This window comes from Lucilia sericata, unplaced genomic scaffold (genome assembly GCF_015586225.1).
Source record: "Lucilia sericata isolate MDLA Ls3-8-SP2 unplaced genomic scaffold, ASM1558622v1 Contig000227F_arrow, whole genome shotgun sequence".
Classification (NCBI taxonomy): Eukaryota; Metazoa; Arthropoda; class Insecta; order Diptera; family Calliphoridae; genus Lucilia; species Lucilia sericata.
Window position 1 is genome coordinate 308,767 of NW_023994254.1, and position 14,476 is coordinate 323,242.

At 28.7% G+C, this 14,476-nt stretch overlaps 1 protein-coding gene across 3 annotated transcripts in view; it reads left to right on the forward strand.

Annotated features, from left to right (window-relative positions):
* LOC119602399 (protein folded gastrulation) overlaps positions 1 to 14,476 on the forward strand; it is a 127,187-nt gene that overhangs the window by 101,665 nt on the left and 11,046 nt on the right. The window contains exon 1 of one of the 3 annotated variants that reach the window (XM_037953912.1): positions 8,630 to 9,040. The exons of the other annotated variants lie outside the window; for them this stretch is intronic. The gene's annotated coding sequence lies outside the window, so the exon portion shown is untranslated. Of the gene's footprint in view, positions 1 to 8,629; positions 9,041 to 14,476 lie in introns of those variants that run through there. 3 annotated transcript variants of the gene reach the window in all.

Genomic DNA, 14,476 nt, shown 5'->3' on the forward strand with positions numbered 1-14,476 from the left:
GTACATGGACCAGCAGAACCATGTACCGGAGTGTATGATACATAAAGGGGCTGTGTGGTCGTCAAAAAAGCTCACCCTGCGGATGAAAAAGACCACCGTGAAATTAGATTTCATTAACTGATTGCAAGGAATTAATATTCGGATGATTCAATAGGCCGTGTATTTGCATAAGGCTTTTGTATAGTTAAAGAACTAAGAAAGTTGGGGTTTGGGTTAGTTGAATAAGAGTAGGAACACTTTTAACACAATTATTATAGCAGTTGGGTTTTTTACCAGTGTTTTCTTGAAATTAAAACCAAAATGCTGGTTTATTAAAATAATGTCTGTTGATTGACAAAAGAAATTGGTTTATTGACAGACTGACATGGTTGGTTAAGTTCAATTCTCTTAACACTAGTGAAAGTAATCAACTATAACGATGATTTTTTTAATCAAAGAAAGAGGTATAACATACTAAAGTTAAAGTACAAAAATGTGCTGCTATTTAACATCTTCAAATATGAGGAAGTTGTAGATTTTTATTAAATTTTGCAAATGTCAAGTGAATACTATTTTATTTAACCTCAAGCACACAGCTTTTAATATTTACTACAAGTTCTCAAGGTTTTAAGTGATTCAAATTCCCCCAATGGTGGTCATACATAATAAATAATATTTAAAAATTCTGTTGTTTTTAAATTCAGAAAAAGAAAATCAAAATATTTTTACCCACTTGTACTAAATTGAATGCCTATTGTAATTTAATTGACAGTGTCAAAGGTGTTAAAGACAAATACTTAAATAAAAAAACCACATGATTTATGGCATTTTAACAAAATTCTAGTTAATTTATTTTAATAAATAAAACACACGAGATACCATGAGTATGACTCATACTATTGAAACTTTTTAGTTTTAATTTTAATTGATTTTCCAAAAAAAAAAAAACATAAATAAATGAAAATGTCTGCATAAACTCTTTTTTTCCCAAACCAATTAAACTAAATTATTATTCAAATAGTTTGGTTTTTTTGGGGAAACAAAACACTTCCTCATTAAACATCATTTGCCATTCGTCAAAATCACTAATTGAAATTTTATTCTTATTTATTTGTGCATCATCTAATCAATCTATAAAACCACAAAAGTTCATTATAATAAATTTGAACACAAACATAAATTTATTTCCATTGATTGTAGTATCTGAAACCAAATACTGCATAAAGATACGATGAGCAGTATTTGTATAATTAGATACAGAGGGAAAAATAAAGCAAATACTGGAAAGAAGAGTGAGAAATGAGAAGAAGATAAAACCTTCTTACGTATGAAATCCTATACATACAACAAACTCATTAAATCGACATTAACGGCTACTTAATGGCGACACATCAATCAAACCGCATTTGGTTGCAAGCAATTTATAACAGCCAATGAACCATTAAAAACCAACAACAAAGAGAGCCAGCCAGCCTAGCCTGCCAGCTAGAAACCTACCAGCGTGGCAATCAACCAACCAACCATCCAGTCAGTCATCCAGCAAAATCCAAATAATAAATGCATTTTTTTTTCAAAGTTTATTCTAGCACTTTTAAAGTACAACAACAAAAATATAAGATAAGACTCTGCCCGCACTGGTTTTAATTATAATGTGCAAATAATAGAAAACCATCACGAAAATACTTAATTGATTGTTCAACAATCACAACCAAATTGCCTGCCATTCGTCTGTCTCTTGTCTTCATCGAACCACTATCTATCTTTTTGTCTGTCCGTCCGTCCGTCCATCTATCTGTTTCTTAACAAAATTTCAAAAAGTGGTAAATTGTCTTTAAGAACTGTCAGTTAGAGTGCATGTGATCGATAAACTTGAAAATTAATTTTTTGAATTGATTTAAAATTTCTGCTTTCAAAGTTTGTTTTACGCATACAAAATGTGTTAAATGTAAATGGTAAATTTGTAAAACTTACAGCTAAAAGAGAGAAATTATATTTAGTTTAGTTTTTGTACTCGTAGTACAATTAAATAATTTTATTCTATTTGTGGTTTTGAAAAATACGGTGAAATTTCTTTTTACAGTTTTGTCTTTATTTATTGTCTATTGTTTTAGTTTCATTTGTGAAAAGTTTGTATGAAGAAAAAAAAAGTGAATTACATTTAATACGTTTGTACTTTTAACTGTGTGACAGTCATAAAAAAAGTTTTTCTTGAATTTCATGTATGTTTTTTCTACTTCAAAACCGTTATTTATGTTGCAACGCTAAAAACGTTAAGGTTTAATGCGTAATCATAATAAACTTAAATGTAAATCTTTTTCTTTATCTTTTTAGTTTTACTTTATAGTTAAAGTTATCTGGGTAAAAATGTTCAGTTAGGGAAATATTATTAAAAAAAATCGAACAAGAACGGTGTTTTTAAATTTCCTGAAACTTCTACACTCCAAAACTATACAATAAGCAGAAATCAGGTCTTCTTTTAGGCTTTCAAATGGTATACATTTTATATAGCCTAATCCGACTTTGAAGCTCAATAATTGAATTTATTCTGAGACTAAATAGATATTAATTTCTAAAAAAACTATAAATTAGTATAGATATAAGACCGATCTATTATATCCTTAAAAAGTGATTTTCTTATGATTTACACTTTCGTAAGATTTTAGCCGAATTACTGTGCCTATGATTTTTATACTAAAATATATGTATACAGTTAAATTCCAAAATATATCTGTAAACGGTGCAATATTCTATAACAGACTGATTGGCAGAGTGAAACATATTTAAATCAAAATTTCAGTATTTTCGATTTTTGAAAAAGCCCTCTATAGGAGTTCTAATCAATTATGATCCTATAACTATAGAGAACTTGAAAATTGTTTCTTAGTTCTGAAAACATCAAATCACAGCAATATTCTGATTTTATATAAAAAGCCTTATGAGAGGACTTGGGACAGACATCGATGGGTCAAAGTTATTCTAAGGAGTGTGACAAACATTAGAACAAACCTATAACACCTTTTATAATTTAGTAGCGTAGGGTATTTAATACAACCATTTTTTTACTTATGAGTTTAGTTATAATCATGACATTGGCTTATGTAATAAAATTACATGGAGGCAGAGAACATCTAGGTTTTTCTTATTATATTTTGATGGTCATAATTACAGATTCTGTAGCATATTATTTAACAAATGGAATTTATACTATAAAAACTTTTAAAGTTCGTTAACAGTTACATCTCAGAATAAATTCTATATACAAGTTGGAAGAATATCTAGAGAAAAATTACTGAGATAACACTTGTCACTTTACTGATTAATCTGACTGATCATTTCCCGCCGAACCTCACATTCATCCCGTACCATGTACAATTAATACCAACTCATTTCCAACGCTTAGTCCCACAGTCACTCCTCTGTGGGTTATCTGTTGTTTTCTGCAACAGCACCGAACTTATCCCGAAATATTGACTTTGTCATGCATCAGTCTTTTAACCGCCACTTACTCTCCCCGCGAATTTGGGTTTAAACCACAGCCACTACGTGGATCCCGAAGGAACCTCAACCAACTGACCAGCCAGGACATAGTCCTGCGGGCAACTGGCCACCCGTAGTACCAGATTATGCGGTGCTCTGGTCTGACCTCTGGCAATCTATGCAAGGACTAAGCCAAGCAGTAGACTGTAACCAATTTTTCAGTCCCGGCCAGACTGGAGGTATTGGCCACCTCTTTATACCCCGGGATTGCAATAACACCAAGGCGGAGGTCTCGCCAAGGTAACATGCCCCGGGGGGAGTTTGTAACGCACAATAACATTGGTACAGGTCGCAATTTTGAAGATAATTCAATGAAATCTGGCACATGCTCTTCTATGGTACCGGAGACGATATATATTGGTTAACATCGGTCCATGATTACACCTAGCCCCCGTACAACTGAACCCGACGAATAGGGCTTTCAAGTTCATAATTATGTTTAATATATTCGTATCTCGACAAAATGCTGCAAATCCAAGTTCTAGCCATTATGACTCTCATGAATGTTATAATTATAGGGTCTCATTATTATTATGAAAACTAATTCACATTTATTATGAAAACTAAATCACATTTTATTTTTGTAACAGGTGTAGGGTATTATATGGTCGGCCTCGCCCGATTATAATTTCTTGCTTGTTTAATACTAAAATACTGATCCCATAAGCTGGATTAAAATTCGATGATGTTAGTTATCACAATATTTAGTTAAAATTTTTTGGAAAATAGCACATTATCTATTCTAAATTCTTGAGATAAGTTTGTATTAATCGATTGATAAACAACGCTGTAATCAAAATAATTGTTTTAAAAAAATTTTATTCTGATTGCCAATGATATCTATGACAACAAGTAAAGCTGCATATGCCAAGTTATGAAAAAACTATGTTTTTACGCACATATTTATGTACTTTTAAAAATCGTAAAACTGTTTCAATCGATACTTTAAATAGAAATTACTACAGTTTTGTATTGCAAATGAAAAAAGTACCTTTTCATTTCTGTTACAGTTATATAAACTTATTTTTTATAATAATTTCAAATAACTCCTTATAGCAATTTAACTTTAAACTAATTACAGTTTGTTGTAGGTGCTTAATTAGTAATTTTAAACGAACAGTTTTTTCAAAGACTACTTTTTTGCAGCAAGATTTACTTGGAACCCTTATTTGGCATACAGTAATTATTTCTTTTTCAAAATAATAACAATAATTAAAAATAAAAAATAATTAATTTTCTTTTAATTTTTTTATTGGACTACTCGTAATTAATGAAAGTTGATATGACTTGTAACACGTTGTCGCTGTCGCCGTCCAACATTTAATTGACAACTCAAGGTAGTTACACAGATTAACTTTTAATTTTATAACTAAAACAATAAAAGCCAACAACTACAAAATATGCAGAATAATACAATTCAAACATACACACCCAAAGAAAGAAAAGTCATTAAGACATTTTTGTTCGAAATCTGAAAAACGGAAAATTAATACCTGTCTTTTCTGCCTTTATACTCACAAGTGTAAACAAGTTAAAAACTCATAATTGTTATGAAATAAACTGTATTGTTCTGTAGACTATAAAATTTACTTAAAATTTGTTAAATGATAATTATCTTATTTTTAGAAATACACTCCAAAACGAATTTCGTAACAAGTAGCTGAACTAAGTTCAACTAATGGACTTAGCTGAACTGATATGATTTGACTACCTAAGCACGCGTTTTATGAACGCGCCAAAATGTCAGCAAGACACTCTAACTATGAACTGAAACTAATTTTTTTTTATAATAAAAATTATACCCATAAACCTATAATCGGTATAGAAATCCATACATCTATCTATTCATTCTTTATATAGTGCATGTATTTACATGAATCTGTATTTAACTCTTCTTAAAACCTAAACCCTGCTTTAAATGTAAAGGCTAGAAATCCTATAAAACATATTTTTGTCACCATTTAAATTTAAAATCTGTCAATCTCTGCATCTGACCGTCCGTCCAGCCCATTTAAAAAATTTTTTCCACACATACATCCATGTGTCTTTTATTATTTCTGTCTATTGTCTTTAATATCTATTTGTATACCTATGGTGTTTCAAAAACCATAGAAAACCTTAAAACAATTTTCTACAATAATGATAAGAATGATTTGAAATTGTTATTGTGACCCAATTAAATACGTTATGTACGTTCCTGCTGCTTCTGCTGCTATAACAGGCCTGGACGATTAAATGTAGGTGACAATTCATGATGTTTCATAAATTTATTTTGTTACTGACCTATAGTTATATTTGTTAACAACAACAACAATAACAATAATGAAAGAAAGAATATTTTGTTGTTTACCTGGTTAGTTAGTTATTTATCTTCTGTATGTGTGTATCTTGTCTATTTTTCCTTCTTCTATGCTTGCTTTCCTTTTGTTTTATTTATTTTGAGATAAATTTCTTTTGTTCTTATTTTTATTTTTATCAAATTACTCTACCTGTTTCGTGTGGTTAGAAGAGTTTGTGTATCCTTTAAAGGTGATTTTTAACTCAAGCTGTTTAATATTTGTGAAAAGAGTAAAAAGTGTTTTTTGAGTGTGAAATTCAGTGCAATACACTTAGAGAAATTAATGGTATAATCAAGAATCGATTCAGATGTTTTTATTATCTTTATGAAATTGATATTTTATCTCAGGGAATGTTCAATAGAATTATAAATATTACATCTGGATTATATACAACCGAATTACAAATTTAAATTTGAAATATTCACTAAATTTTGAAAACTTCACTGAAATTTTAAATTTTTATTCATATTAGGACTTTTTATTTAAACTTGAAATTTTTATAAAAATTTCATTAAATTTATAAATTTTTATTACAATTTGATTATTTTTCCTAAGATTTGATAATTTCTAAATATTTTACTACAATCTGAAATTTCTACAAGCTTGATTTTGAAAACTTCACTGAAATTTGAAATTTTTATTCATATTAGGACTTTTTATTTAAACTTGAAATTTTTATAAAAATTTCATTAAATTTATAAATTTTTATTACAATTTGATTATTTTTCCTAAGATTTGATAATTTCTAAATATTTTACTACAATCTGAAATTTCTACAAGCTTGACAAAATGATGAATATTAGTTCAGATCCGAAAAATATATCTAAACCACTATTGGAACTGTTGTGCCCTTCTTTTCATAGAAAATGTTGATGGGAAAAACAAGTGTTCCAACATTTAACGGACCTCTACCATGCTATATATTCATTTGAATCCGTTTTTATAGATGGGCGTGTAAACCTGTATTTAGAAAACATACCATAATGCTAGTCTCGGCCTTATTCATTCTGTGAACGCATCTCGTTTTGCTTTCGTTGGGGATTTTAGTAGACTTAGTCCCCATTACATTATTCTTTGCACATGTTATAATGCGCTATCTTCAATCAATATCAAACACTCCGTAATAGCAAGGACTTCCGTCCTTGTGATTAGGAAGCCCTGGTGTTGTGATTAGTCGGTAGTATATTTTGGATTTCGGATTTTCAATGTAGATCCTCAGATCCTTTTGGTCTCGCAGTTTAGACTGATCCATGTAATAACAGATTCTCGCAGGGGTTTACACTAATGTTCCGCTTAAACACGATCTCCCATCTGGGTGCAATTTTTCACAGTTCCATACGATTTCTGTTTTCGGTATGCGATCGGGCACGTCTTGTGTTTTATATAACTGACAAATATTTCCCATATATGTACATTGAGGACGTGTGTTGTAAAAAATTTAGGTCAATTTGTCTAAAGATAAGAGCTCTAAAATGTTCAGTGCTATTGATTTTATTAAAAGAATAATTTCAAAAATTTATGTATAATATTGATTCCGGTAGCTGTTGTTATGATTCCAGGTAGTATATCTATGAATGTTTTCCGGGTTTCAATGTAGATCAACAGATTCTCGCAGGGGTTTGCACTAATGATTCTCGCAGGGGTTTGCACTAATGTTCCGCTTGAACACGATCTCCCATCTGGGACCAATTTTTCACAGTTCTATACGATTTCTGTTTCGGTATGCGATCGGGCACGTATGGTGTTTTCGTATAACCGACAAATATGTCCAATATATTCCACTATAGATTGTATTAAAAAAATAATTTCCAAAATTTATGTAATATATTGATTCCGGATAAAGGGCCGTTACAAGATCATAATTGCATTCAGAATACCTGTGTATTTGAAATTATATAAATTTTTAATATGAGGTGCCCACTGTAAAGTGAGCTAAAGATTAAACATAGTTTAGTACAGCAAATAAACTCATTTTAAAACACTCAATTGTCCTTTTCAACAAATCCTTAAGCAAAGATATGTAAATTTGATCTTGATAGTACCTTCAAATTTTATACAAAGAAACTCAAGTTTGAGTAAATTTTCATAACACACACATACAAATAAGTCATACACCAAAACACTTAAAATTAAGAAGTAAAGTAAAATTGCGTAAGATCGTAAATGTAAGATTTTACTATAAGTTTTCTCGAAAAAATACAAACAAATCTTACTCTACCACAATATGTTTGCTGGTGTGTATTAAGTACATGTTGTAAGTATAAGTGTGTGAGTACTTTTCTTCTTCTTAATTTCCTTAAAAACAAACCAAAAAAAAACATTTATTCTGTTCCGTTTCTAAACGGACAGACACTATGGGTCGTTTTCTGGTACTCTTACTGAAAGATTAAAATACTACGACTACAACAAAAACAAACAATTTGTGTTAGTGTGTGCGAGTGTGTTTCTACTTTTTTCGATTTTTGTGTTTTGACTCATTATTATTATTTTTGTTTTTATTTTATTTATTTTTTTTTTCGGTGGTATTTTGATATTTTTCGTTTTTATTTTCAAATTGTAAGTGTTTCAACAAAAATTGAATACTTGTGCTCAGTTTGTATTCAGATTTCATAGATTTCACACACAAATTTAAAGAAAGAACAATATTTCCAAAAATTTAAAAGAAAATGTGTTTTTTCTCAATTTAAATGAACAAATTTTCCAAATTTTAATTTATTAAAAATGTTACCGCACTTAACAACAAATAAAGTTGAAAGAATAACATTTTCCAAAATGAAATGAAAATATTTCAAAAATTTAAAATATAACAAAATTTATGATCTTAAGAATTTGTAAAGTGTCATTAAATTGTCATAATAATTTAAAAAAACTGCTAAAGAGGATGAACAAGAAAAAAAAACATATAACTAAATTTGTGTTAATTAAAGAATTTTAAAAAAAGAGAATAAAAAATAAAAAAAAAAATTTAAGAGCAAAAATTTTCCAAAACAAACGAAAAATATCATTAAGTGATATTCTACTTTTGACATTTAAATTAATTGTGCGAAAAAGTGTTGTGAGTGGTTTGAGACTACAATTGTTGTTGTGCAATTTTTTTTTTTGCCAAAATTTTAAGTGTTGGCCGAGTTTTTTTAAAAAAACTTAATAAATTTCCATTAAGGATTTAAATAAATTTATTACAAAAAGTAAGTGGTTTTTGAATGAAATATTTAGTTTTATGTTTTTTTGGTGTTATATAGTTTTATCCAAACTCATGTATTTATTTCGCTTTTAGTGAGCGTGTGTTTTGATTTCATAGTGTTGGATGCTGATAAGAATTCAAGGTTTTTTTATTCCTAAAATTTTGTCGATTTCAAAAACATGTGTACTTAAATTCTTAACTAAGTGAATTTTGTTTTTGTAAAGCGTATATTATTTTTTTCTTGTGATTTTTTTTTGTTATTTATTTAATGAATATTAAAACAAGTTGTTGTTGAAACGCACTTAATTTTTAATGTATTTTTAATCAAAACAATACATTAAAATTTTTGCGTACTTTAAGAGTTTGTTTAACACAAATTAATTATATTTTTTTTTATGATTAAACAAGTATAACGCGCAATTTAATGGAAATTAAGTGTAAAATGAATGGGTTTTATAAAAGGGTGTTGATTTAGATTTGTGATATTTTTTTGGGGTAATTTAAAATAGAGTAGGAACTGAGAGGGATTTCAAAGCTCTCTCAATAGGTCCATTCTCATTTTATAAAGCAACATGTTAATTTTTTGTGCTTGTGATATAATATAATTTTTATCTTAACCTTTCAATTTATGTATTTTAGTAACTTGTTTAGACTGTTAGAAACATTTTCTAAATATTTAAATTGTTTTCCAATTAGATTTCAACAGTGGGTCAGTCGCCCAAATATTTCAGGCAATGTTAGGATATTTAAAATGATTATCTTCTACAAATTTTGTTTAAAAGAAATATATTTTATTAAAATATTTTAAATTTTTTAATTTTTCAAAACTTAAAATTTTTATACTCACCATCAAAAAAGATGGAGCATATATTGATTGAAAAGTATATATATTCTGGATCCTTATTAAACTCTAGACATGTCCGTCCGTCCGCCTGTCCGTCCGTCCGTCTGTCTGTTGAAAGCACTATAGAGTCCGAATGGAATGAGCTAGAGTGGTGAAATTTTCCACAAATATTCTCTATATGTAAGGTTTGTTTGCTATTGAAAATGGGCAATATCAGTTCATGTTTTGGTATAGCCCCCATACAAGTGGACCCCCAAAAAACAGTTTTAATGGGCATATCTGTTTTAGAAGTATGAGTACAGCGTTGAAATTCGACATAAATAAGTTTCGTATGATCAAAATCTCCATCGGTCCATAATTGACCCTACCCCCATATAAGGTCCCCTTCAGAAAATTACTATAACGTTCATTACTGGCTTAAAAATACGATTATAGCGATGAAATTCGACACGCATAAGTTACATGTGAGCCAAAATCTCTCTACCAAATTCTTTGTGAATCTGTGCTTGATTTGCTTGATTTATTAAACAGCGGTCATTGGAGTTATACTGTTTATTCTCTGTTGAATTTATGTCTCTTTAAAGCAGAAATAAGCAAAGAGTTTTCTTGCTTTCACACCTTCAATAGCTCTGTAATTTATGAATCATAACTCTACAGAGAGCCCACTTTTCACTCTCTGTCAATGCCCGTTTAGGAGTGATTTGTTTTGAAATTCCTTGCCAAATGTCAAAATCTAATAATATATCTACCAAATTCTTTGTGAATCGGTCCATAATTGATCCTACCTACCTTATAAGGTCCCCTTCAGAAAATGGTTTTAACGCTCATTACTGGCTTAAAAATACGAGTATAGCGATGAAATTTTACATATTTAAGTTATTACGAGTCGAAAACAAATTTTATGTAGATCGGTCCATATATGATCCTATCCCCCATATAAGGTCCTCCTCAGAAAATTACTTTAACGTTCATTACTGGCTTAAAAGTATGAGTATAGAGATGAAATTCAACACACATAGGTTTTATACTAGTCAAAATCTCTCTAACAAATTTATTGAGAATCGGTCTATAACTGACCCTACCCACATATAGGGTCCCTTTCAGAAAATTACTTTAATGATCATTTCTGGGTTAAATATGTGTACAGTTATGAAATTTGTTTATAAATAACAAAATCGGTCTAAAAAATTTTATGAAAAACGGTCAGTTAATTTGATGTGTGAGCATTCCTTTTATGCCATACGATTTGATGGTGGGTATATATATGAGTTCGGCACAGCCGAATATAACACACTTGTTTTAATTTTTTCCAAAATTTTTTCAAATTCTTGTTTATAATAAAAATTAAAAAAAATAAACATTTTTTCTAAATTTTATTATTTTTCAAAATTTAAAAAATTTTTAAAATTTGAAATTTTTCAACATTTAAAAGATTGTAAGTAAAATAATTTCAGATTCTAAAGAATCAATCTCTAAACATATTATACAAATCACAGTCTTATTACAGAACTAATTGTATAATGTTCTGAAGAACTAGTTTCAATAATGACTATATTAGCGCTTCTATGGAATCAAATTAGATTTTGAAAATGTCCGAACTATTGTGAAACTATAAATTTTCCTAATGTGTGATATTTTCAAAAACAAAAATTCTCTCTTTAAATTATGCACAAAAACAGTTAGTACCATTATCCAAATAAACACTTTTCTTTTATCAACAATTCAATTACATTACAATTACCTAATATTTACATTTGGAAAATTACCCGTCAAAGAAAAACACACATAATAATTCTGTCAATTACAAATCAAAATTAAAATAAATTTCTTATTTACATTACATGATAATGTTTTTATAAGCGCTCACAAACTTAAGACAACAACAAATATTCTAATACAGATTATATTGTGCAAGTCCTATCAAAAATACTATAATTTTCAGACTATACTTATTACACGCATATAAAAATAAACTCTCCCAACCATGATGTCTGGCTGCCAGGCTGACTGCAAACCACATTGATTCAGAAAATTTGATGGTTAAACAATATTCTTGTTTTTTTTTATTAAGAATAACAACAACAACTCATAAAATAAACATTATTTATAAAAAAAGAAGAAAAATTCAATTGAAAATTAAACCGCCAACATAATAATTTACACCGAATATTTTACAAGCAGTATCTGTTTATGCATGTAGATGCATGAAATACGTACATCATGGTAAATGTAATGTAATCAATATAATATAACAACAACAGCAACACTTTATATAAAATTTATATTTTGCATATACGAAAAATTTCTTGTTTATACAATTATTTGTTGCAAAGAATGGCGAAAAATGGGGGAAAATAAATTTTGCACATTTTCTTGTTCATACACTTAAACAATCGTTTAGTATTTTGATCTATTTTTCTAATGTTAAATTTTAATTATTTTTTTTTTCATCTTTGGAAGTTAGTTTTTGGTTTAAAATGTTGCTTGATTTTCCCTTTTTCTCTTTTAAACAAGTTATTTATCAACAGATTTTCTCTTAGTAATTTATGGCATGAATTGAATTTTAAGTACTAATGTCCTTATGTCCTACATGCGTACTATTGAGTGATTATTATGTAAATACAAAATGTGATCACGCTATTTTCATTAGAAATTGAGCAACTTTTGGAGGCAAGCTGAGAGCCGTTTGATTTATTAAACAGCGGCAAGGAGTTATACTGTTTGTTCTCTGTTGAATTTATGTCTCATTAAAGCAGAGATACGCAAAGAGTTCTCTTGCTTTCACACCTTCAATAGCTCTGTAATATATGAAAAGCAATCACAACTATACAGAGCAACTTTTGGAGGCTTCTTGATTGATCTAGACAAGCTGAAAGCTGTTTGATTTATTAAACAGCGGCAAGGACTTATACTGTTTATTCTTTGTTGAATTTATGTCTCTTTAAAGCAGAGAAACGCAAAGAGTTCTCTTGCTTTCCCACCTTCCAAAACTCTGAAATTTATGAAAAACAATCACAACTATACAGAGAGCCCACATTTCACTCTCTGTCAATGCCCGTTTAAGAGTGATTTGTTTTGAAATTCTTGCCAAATATCAAACTCTGATAATGGAATTTGAAAATAATTGATTTCTCAATAATTAATTGAGAAATCAATCAACGATTATTCTGTATTTATCATCGGTCTTTAAAAAAATTTATAAAAACAACAATCACAGCTATACAGAGAGTTCACTTTTCATTCTCTGCCAATGACCGTTTAAAAGTTTTGTCAAAATTCTTTATTAAATATCAGACGATCGATAATAGCACTAGAAAAAATATACAGAATAATAACTTTCCCAACAGTTAGGGAAATTTATTTAATATTTCAGAAACTACTTTGCGGAAAAAATCTGACAACGGGACAATTCAAAAGGTTTTTCGTATTTAAATAGAGCTTTAGAGAAGGCTTGCCATATTGCTTCTTAATTAAAAGCTATTTTCTCTTGATTTAAAGCTAATTTAAGCTATTTATGATGTTTGATGAGTCCTTGAGTTCTCGGTTTACTTTGGGTTTGTTAGATTAGAACTTTTCCGAGATTATTTGGTTAGAACTTTTTCGAATCAAGTTAAAATCTTATAAATAAAATACAGCTTTGATCTTAGAGTTATTTAAGATTTGTATGATGCATGACCAACCTTTGAGATTTATGTTTAACTTGGGTTATAACTTGTGCAGATTTTTGGACACATTCTTTCTTTTACATCTCGATCAATTATTATTTAAACACTTCAATAAATTTCTCTCCGTGTATTCACAATTCAAGTTCTTAAAACAAGTGAGGTTTTCGTTTATTTGCTTAAAAATTATATAAAAAAATCAGAAAAAATCGTGTATTCACGCAAGAACAAAATAAGAAAAAAACTAAAATAAACAGAAAACCAAAAAATATTGAAATATTGAACAAAAATCTTCATGTACAACTTTGAATATATAGATATTTTGTTCAATAAAAACAATGTTTATTAATTCGGCACGCGTTTGTCTTACTTACATACAACTGAATTTATTGTTAAAATGAAAAAAAAAATCACAGAAAAACAACAAACTAAATATTATTATAGATTCTGCTAAATGAATAAATATTATGGTGGGTTGTTTGTTTTTGTTAAAGAACCACAAATGTTTATAGACATCGGCAGAGAACAGAATGTTATTTGCACTTGCATATTTTTATTTTCTTCTTCAAGTATTTAGATTAAACAATTTTTGTTTGTATGTGCTAAAGTCTCATCTATGTTGCATGCTGCATAATGTTGCAATTGGTAAAGAAAATAAACAAAAAAGCAAAATGCATATGTTCATATATTTTGTAGCACATAACAAATTGCATAAAATTTTATGGTTTTAATAGTTTATTTTTATATTTATTTGAAATTTGAATTTTTAATTGTAACGTTCATTGCAGTTCACAAAAATATACAGCAACAGAAATGCAATTGTTAACAACAATTTCTATTTGCTAGTATATATTTTTTAGTTAGAATTTTTTTTATGATTTTCATTACTTTCACACGTTCTGTTTGTTTATACTGCTTCAAAAAAAAAAAAAAA